At 41.2% G+C, this 8740-nt stretch overlaps 1 long non-coding RNA gene across 1 annotated transcript; it reads left to right on the forward strand.

Moving 5' to 3' along the window:
- The first annotated feature begins 166 nt into the window (after window positions 1–166).
- Window positions 167–3711, forward strand: LOC132711617 (uncharacterized). Its single transcript, XR_009622426.2, has 3 exons — window positions 167–290; window positions 1813–1840; window positions 3582–3711. It is a non-coding gene; the product is annotated as an uncharacterized LOC132711617 (long non-coding RNA).
- The last annotated feature ends 5029 nt before the right edge of the window (window positions 3712–8740 follow it).

The following is an 8740-nucleotide window of genomic DNA, read 5'->3' on the forward strand; positions in this document are numbered from 1 at the left end:
TTCCGCTGTTCCATAGTACGATCCTAGGAGCTACCCTGGAGCTGATGTGAGGGAACGTCTGCTCTCCCATTGGACGGGTGGAAGTTCCCCATTGCTTCTCCTACCAATCGCTCCACCTTTTCTGGAGAACGCTCCGCCCCCTCAACCATGATTGACGGTCCCCGTGAAGATTCTGCCCTAGAGTTCTAAAGTTCAATTTAAAGAGAAAAGAGTGGTGGCAATCCACTCGTGCCACGTGCTCCGTTTCGCGCGTGGAAAGCCACGCGGGACTTAGTCCAGGAAAAAAAAAAGTAAGCCAGGAAAGCTTCCACCCGTTGTGTCTTTTCTTTTCCAGGATAAGCCTTCTTTAGCCCAGTGCTTTTCAAATGTGGCCACTTTTAAGATGTGCGGACCCTGAATTCCCCCCAACTTTTGGTGAAAATGACTGGGGAATTCTGGGAATTGAAAACTCTAGGGCTAAAGGAGGATTGGTAGGATTTAACTGTCATTGGTTAAATTGCAATTAATTAATTAGATGGGTAGGATTTAACTGCAGTTGGTTAAATTGCAATTAATTTGATAGGATTTAACTGCAGTTGGTTAAATTGCAATTAATTTGATAGGATTTAACTGCAGTTGGTTAAATTGCAATTAATTAATTAGATTGGTAGGATTTAACTGCAAGCCCTTTAGCATCCTTCTTGCTCTTCTTTGCACGTTTTCCAGTTCCTTATCTGTCCTTTGGTACTGGGGCAACCAGAACTGGACACAATGAAGGTATTCCTCAACTTACAACCGCAATGTAGCCCAATATTTATGTTGTTAAGTAAGTTTTGCCCCATTTTACGACTTTTCTTACTGTGGTTGTTAAGTGAATCACTGCAGTTGATAATTTCGTAACCTGGTTGTGAAGTGAATCTGGCTTCCTCATGGACTTTGCTTGTCAGAAGGTCGCAAAAAGGCTTCAACAACAGTCATAAATATGAACCAGTTGACAAGCATCTGAATTTTGATCACATGATGATAGGGATGCTGCAAAGGTCATAACTGTGAAAAATGGCCGTTAAGTCACATTTTTCAGTGCTGTTGTAACTTTGAACAGTCACTAAATGAACTGTTGTACATCGAGGACTGCCTGTATTATAGATGTGGGCTGACCAGTCCAGCAAAGAGCTGGATTGTCACTTCCTGTGATATTGATACTGCATTTCTCTTGAGGTAGGCCAAGATTACATTAAAGCTTTTCGCTTAGAGGTGGGTTTCAGCAGGTTCTGACCAATTCTGGAGAACCGGTAGAGGAAATTTTGAGTAGTTCGGACAACCGGTAGTAAAAATTCTGACTGGCTCCACCCCCATCTATCCTTTGCCTCCCAAGTCCCAGGTGATTGGAGGGAATGGGGATTTTGCATTATCCTTCCCCTGGAGTGGGGAGGAAATGGAGATTTTACAATATCATTCCCCTGCCACGCCCACCAAGCCATGCCACGCCCACCAAGCCACACCCACAGAACCGGTAGTAAAAAATTTTGAAACCCACCACTGTTTTGGCTACTATGATACGGCTCATGCTTAATCTGGTTTTTCAGATCATCCAGTTCCTTTTTCCAAGTGCCTTAACTAAGCCAGGTATTGCCCGTTTTGTATTTGTTCCTGAATGGAGAATCTTGTATTTATCCCTAACTGAACAAATTGATGGACTGCTCAATTCCAGTGGACTTGGGCGGAGTACGAAACTAGGAGGGTGGGGACTGCTACTTTTTGTTATTTTTGGATTATGAAATCTCACACAGAAGGAATTTTTAAAAAGACGCTGCCTCTATTTTTTTCCCTAAGAAACAAGAATTGAAGATTGCTTTCCCAGGTATGTGTTCCCAATGTACAGTAAGTTGTTTGCCTGGATCTGTTGACCTCATAACGGCTAGTATATTGACTCTGTGTAGTAATGGATAATGATACTGTATTCTTATCTCTGGTGGAAAGGGTTTTCCAAGCTCTTTCCCAACCATAGTAATATTGATTGGAAATAGCATGATATCTTGTATTTCAGCTAGTGCTACATAGTGCTTAATCTTTGTCCACATACCAGAGGCTTTACTCCCTTCTGTGGTATTAAATAATTGGGATGTTTAGTTTTAACATTCATAAATTGACAAGCGTGTGACACTAATTTGCAGAGAAGCTGTCACCAGTTCTGACTTCCCTGTTTATTTGGGTCATGTGTCCTCGAGAGACCAAAAAAAAAAAAGGGAGAGAGAGACAAAAAAGAGAGACTAGGTGGCTCAGTGGCTAAGACACTGAGCTTGCTGATCAGAAAAGTTGGCGGTTTGAATCCCTAGTACAGGTCTCCTGTGTGAGCAGGGGGTTGGACTAGATGTCCAAGGCAGTGGTGGGTTCCTCCCGGTTCGGCCCGGTTCGGCCGAGCTGGTAGCGGTGACGATATGACGTCACTGAACCAGTTCTCTTTGTTCGGGAGCTGGGCCCTCCCGCCACCCCCCCTGTTATTCTTACCTTTTATTTGGCCCCATCCCTAATCTATTCGCTGCCTTCTAAGTCCCAGCTGATTGGCTAGAAGGAAAAAAACTGTTTCAACTCTTGCCGCGGGGCTTCAAAGGGCCGCCCTACAGCTGATCAGTGTTAAAAGGCAGTGGTAGACCAGTGTGCTCGAAAAACAAATGGGTAGACCGGTGCCTCCAAAAACAAATGAGTAGACTGGAATGCTCCAAGAACAAATGGGTAAACCGGTACAGCTCTGCAAGCAGTTAAAAGCCTGGTAGACCAGTACCTCTGCTAAATCTTAATGAATTGTCACATGACCATCAAGCCACACCCCCAAAATAAGTCACGCCCTCAGAACTGGTAGTAAAAAAAAATAGAACCCACCCCTAGTCCCTTCCAACTCTGTTACTGAACAAAATTGTTAATCTTAAACATTTTATCAGAACATGCAGGAAAAGTTGGAAAGGAAAACCCCACGTTTTACTTAGAGAAGGGTTTTCTATGATCACGGGAAAGAGACTCTAGACCAGCTATCCATACCGTGGTGATCTCTTAATATAAAAGATGACAGCTCCCATCATCCCCAATTAGGCTGAGGAAATCTAGTGTGACTCCTTAGTCTTAGTCCTAATCTCTGATCAATTTGAGGTTTATCAGATAATCCCAGAGAATTATCTATCCCTATTTCTCATTGGCTCTATGCAGAATGTTCATGACTCATTAGACATTACACATTTTTGCTACAAATTCTTATACTTCTTATACTCTTATCCGGGCCAGATCTGGCTGCGGGCCTTGAGTTTGACACCCGTGATTTAGAGTTAGACTGGCACTGAAAAAAGTGACTTATGACAATTTTTCACACTTATGACCATTGTGGCATCCAATCAAAATTCAGATGCTTGGCAACACCGCTATGGGAACTTACTTTCATAGTTGGTGGACCTGTCCCCGAGCAAAAGAATATTGGGCTAGAATTCAAAAATGGATTTTAGAAATCATAGGATGTAGAATAGATTTGAACCCGGAAACGTTTTTACTAGGCATGAAACCAGAGAACTTAAACAAATCTAATTGGTATCTCGCTCTCCACATCATCATTGCAGCCAGGATCTCGTTCGCACAAGAATGGAAATCCAAAAATATCCCATCGGAGGCTACGTTAATTGCAAAGATCATGGACTGTGCAGAAGCAGACAAGCTTACTGGACTTTTGCGAGATAGACAAGAATCGGGGTTATATAGGAGCTGGGACAGATGGTATGCTTGGCTGCAAAAAAAGAAATCTTAAGAAGAATGAAAATATTAACCTTAATGTGAACGTGGGTAAATATTTACAGGAGCATTGCATGACAATTGAGAATTTTTTTTTTTCTGGTTAAACTTTTCTTTCTTTTGATGAGTTAGCTTAATGGAAGTTTGTACTTTCTCTAGGCGAAAATTGATACGTTAAAACTCTATATGTATTATATTACTCTCTGCAATTCTATCCATATTATTATATTTTTTTTCTGTATTTTTTAATAATTTTCAATAAAAATTAAAAAAAATAAATAATAAAATTTAGCATACCAAAAAAAAAAAAAAAATCAGATGCTTGGCAACTAGCTCATATTTTTGACGGCTGCAGTGTCCTAGAGTCATGTGATCATCTTTTGGGACCTTCTGAAAAGCAAAGTCAATGAGAAATCCAGATTCACTTAACTGTGTTACTAACTTGACAACCGCAGTGATTGACTTAACAACTGTGGCAAGAAAAGTCACAAAAATGGGGCAAAACTCACTCAACAAATGCCTCAAAAATGTTGGGCTCAATTGTGGTTGTAAGTCGAGGACTACCTGTATTGCTCATGTCACACGTTTGTAATGATTGTGAGCAAAATACAGTGAGGCCCTGTACTTCTCAATCAATTTCCCTGAATTAGCTCTCCATGAGAGGAACTGGAGAAGGGTTATTCCGGCAGATCATTAATTACATTACTGGGGAAATGCAAATCATACTATATATATATGTGTGTACATTGTTCCTGTAAATCATGAAGAAGGAATGCTTCTAATCTTTAAATAGGCCCCTTGTTTAGAGAACAGTTTGAAATGTTCTTTGCCTTGCGATTTATGGAAACTAATTATATAACTATGTTCCAGAGAGAAGAGGGAGCACATGGCCCCACAAAGGAGCCTATCTAAAAAATGCCCATGAGTTGTATTTTTTAATTTTTTTTTATATGATAGAATAAAATAACTACATGGATCAGGAATAATCGTACCATCCGCACATAATTAATTTACATTAAATTAGATTACATTTTAATGAAAATTGAATTTTATTTTATTTTTAAATGTCTGACCTTACCTACTTTTTTGAAATACTGTTTGGTACTGTGTACTGAAAAGCCATTCTTGATTTATTAATTGACATGATGTGCTTAGAAGCTACAGAACCAAATGATTTAAATCTTTGATGCTCTCTAGTTAAATTGAATTAAAAAGTTGGGGTCTCTTTGCTGGGAATTCTAGGAGTAATAATGTAAAATATGAGGCAAATATTTTATATAAATAAAATTCAGGTTTTCTTTTTCCCATATTCTTTCTCTACCTTCAGCAAGATTTTGAAGATGCTGGTAGATTTTGTTTCTCTTCTTAACAATTTCCTTGTTATATCCATTATATCACGGGTAAGCAATTAATTTCCCCAAGGGGCAACAGAAACTAGGACTGGTGTGGAAGGCCAAATCAATAAACTGAATTTAATTCTAATCAGTATTACTGTAGTTTTCGCGCTTTATAAAAAGCAGTAAATTCAAGAAAAAGAATAAAACTTTCCCAGCCCTATCTAAATGTTTTAGCATTTAGCATTAATCATCATGTGGGTGGACATATACCTGTGATTATTCAAAAGAAAAATAAACTCTTTGGCCCTGCCAAAAAAGGGAGAACCCTGAAAATTGCCTGTATTCCTATCCCACACCTACCTCAATGGACGGAAGAACTTCATGTTCTACCGGAAGCTTACAAATTCTCATATAAATCTACAGGCATCCAATTTCCATCTAGAACATATCAGATTAATATCTATCACGGCAATTAAAAAATAGGATCCATGAATGCTGACTGGCGGTCAAATGCCATCATCCCAAATCCTTAATCTCTACCCACACCAAGCAGCACCAGTTCAGTTGGAGCAACAGAAAAATCATTGGCTATGCTATCACCTGATCTGCCATGCTCATGAGTTCATTGAACTCATTGCACTCCACAAACAACTCCCATCAACAGACACATTGACTAGTGGTGAAATCCTCCGTGGATTGCCACCGGTCGGCTGCCCGTGCATACACGGTGTGTGCTAAACACACTGTGCGCACTGCATGCATATGCGCAGTGCATGCCAAACACATGCTTCGCATGGAAAAAGAAGAGCAAGGGGGAAGAACAGCTGTGCCATGCGATTTAGATTCACCAGAAAGCAGGATTTCCTGCTTTATAGTGAATATAAATCGCGCGGCACAGCTGATCGTCGGAAATACGGTTCGTCTGAACTGGTAGCTTTTATCACTACCAGTTCGCCCTAACCGGTGTGAACTGGTAGCATTTTACCACTGACATTGACCTACAACCAGCCTACAAATCCCTCAGAATCCAAATCAGCTGTACAGCCAACCAGAGACAGCACTGACCCTCAACCAAGCCACGCAACCTACCCCCTGAACCAGCACTTCACCTCCCAATGACCCTGACCTGATGTAACCTTCCCATCACAAGACCCTCATTTGACACACCCACACCTGAAACCCTTATAAACAGAAGAACACCGATATCCCTTAAACTCTGCTGAAGATGTTCCCAAGCCTGGTAGTGAAATGTTTGGAAACCAACCCGTAAACTCAAAGAAGGAATCTTCCCCCTCATTAATATCTATAATCAGGCTCAATGCATTTATTCTAACAAAGATGCTTAATTGAAGAGTTACATTTTGGATTTGGGCGACTATAGTACAGGTAGTCCTTAAGCTACAACCATTTGATAAGCAACCAACTTTGTAACAACAAAGGAAAATATCTGTAGTTCAGGGTTGACACGAGGGGGTCCTTGGTCTCTCTGAGTTGGTTGTTTTCTTACAGACATTTCATTACCCAAACTAGGTAACATCATCAGTGTAGTGAGGAGTGGGGTTTGTTCTCTGTTTATATTCTAGTGCAGCGATGACGAACCTTTTTGGCACCAAGTGCCGAAAAGGGTGTGTGCACGCACCCTGCGTACACATCTGGGCTGCAACCCGGAAGAGGAGCTGCCCTGGGCGCATGCGTGTGCCCAAAAATGAACTTCCAGTTTTAGCCAGCTACTCTTCCGGGTTTCTGGCACGCATGTGCACGCGACGATCAGCTGGCCGGTGCACATGCTCACGCAGGAAAACGGAAAACCAGCCATTCTAGTTTCCGGCATTGCTGCATGCAAAAAGGCCAGATGATCGTCGCATGCACATGCATGCCAGAAACCCGGAAGAGGAACGGGCAACGTTGCTCATGCCAGGTGACATGGCTCCGTTTGCCACTCTGGTCACGTGTGCCATCACAGTTCCAGTGGCTTGTCCTGTAAGTGTTGGTTGGGGTTGTCATAGAGGTTCTTCGGTGGGCTTTTTACTGTTAGCTTTTTTGACAGTTTCTTGATTGGGTATTGTTTACTTGACTGTTGGCCTGATGTTAATCTAGGCCAGTGGTTCTCAACCTTCCTAATGCCGCGACCCTTTAATACAGTTCCTCATGTTGTGGTGACCCCCAACCAGGGGTGGGTTCTAAATTTTTTTTACTACCGGTTCTGTGGGTGTGGCTTATTTTGTGGGCGTGGCTTGGAGGTCATGTGACTGGGTGGGCATGGCTAGCTGGTCATGTGACCGGGTGGCCATGCTATGTGTATAGGGACTACTCAGAGGGCTGAAAAAAGTCATTTCTGACAGGTCCTCGCACTTTTGACTGGTCCTCACACTTATGACCATCCTCACATTTATGCCTGTGCAGCATTCTTAACAACCATGTCACTCATTTCACAACTGCTTCTCTTCACCATGGTATAAGATAAGGCAAAAAATGTAAAATGTGAGGACAGTCGTAAATTCGAGGACTGGTCAAAATGCGAGGACCAGTCAAAAATAACTTTTTCAGCCCTCTGAGTAGTCCCTGTGCACAAAAGGACTACCCAGAGGGCTGAAAAATGTGATTTCTGACAGGTCCTCGCACTTTTGATCGGTCTTCGCAGTTATGACTGGTCATCATTTATGCCCATTGTACCATTCTTAACAACCGTGTCACTCATTTCACAACTGCTTCTCTTCACCATGGTGACAACATAGGGCAAAAACATAAATTGTAGGACAGTCGTAAGTTCGAGGACTGGTCAAAAGTGCAAGGACCAGTCAAAAATAACTTTTTCAGCCCTCTGAGTAGTCCATATGCATAAAAGGATACAGCAATAGAGAGGGATGAAGGAAGGGAAGGGAAATTAGAGTAGGAGTGAGGGGAAGAGAGGGAGGAAGAGAGGAGGAGAAGGAGAAAGGAAGAGGAAGTAGGGAGAAGAAGAAGGTGGGGGAAGAGAAAGTAAGAAGGAAAGAAAAGACAGAGGTGGTAGGTTTGAGGAGAAAGATTGCTGTACAATAAAAAAGATGAAAGGGAAGAAAGCCAACCCCAAACAAATATAAAGATATTAAGATAAAGAATGAATTGTTAAACTTTAAAGAATAAAAGAGAACAAATAGGAATAAATAGCAATAATTAGAAACACACATACAAACATACAACGTATTTTCTTTGAACAGAGTATTTGGCCGTGTCAGATGTAAATGCCTTATTCTCCAATGTGTAAATAATGTATATATGGAACATCAGAGGTTAACTTATTCTTTGGACTTTAATGTATTCATAACTTACCACTCCCATTCCTAGCTCCACCCCTTGTATATATAAGGAGCCACCCTCACCATTCTCGTCGCTTCTACCTTGAATATTCAGTGAATATAGAATGCCTATCATAATTAAAAAGAAATATATTTAAAGCTTTAACTCCTATTATCTTTATTGAGTCTGATCCTGAAAATATTGCAACAAGCTGGTAGCAGAGGATGGTTAATTGACTCAATAAGTAATTAAAAATGTCCAAGAAAGATAGGCCCAACACCAGGGCCTACAGCAAAGAAATAGAAACTGATCAAGAGATGATCAACGAATCCACCAATGCGATTTCGAGAGAATCCGAAGAATACACCACTGAAGAA

This window comes from Pantherophis guttatus, chromosome 4 (assembly GCF_059756535.1).
Source record: "Pantherophis guttatus breed Tessera chromosome 4, ASM5975653v1, whole genome shotgun sequence".
Classification (NCBI taxonomy): domain Eukaryota; kingdom Metazoa; phylum Chordata; class Lepidosauria; order Squamata; family Colubridae; genus Pantherophis; species Pantherophis guttatus.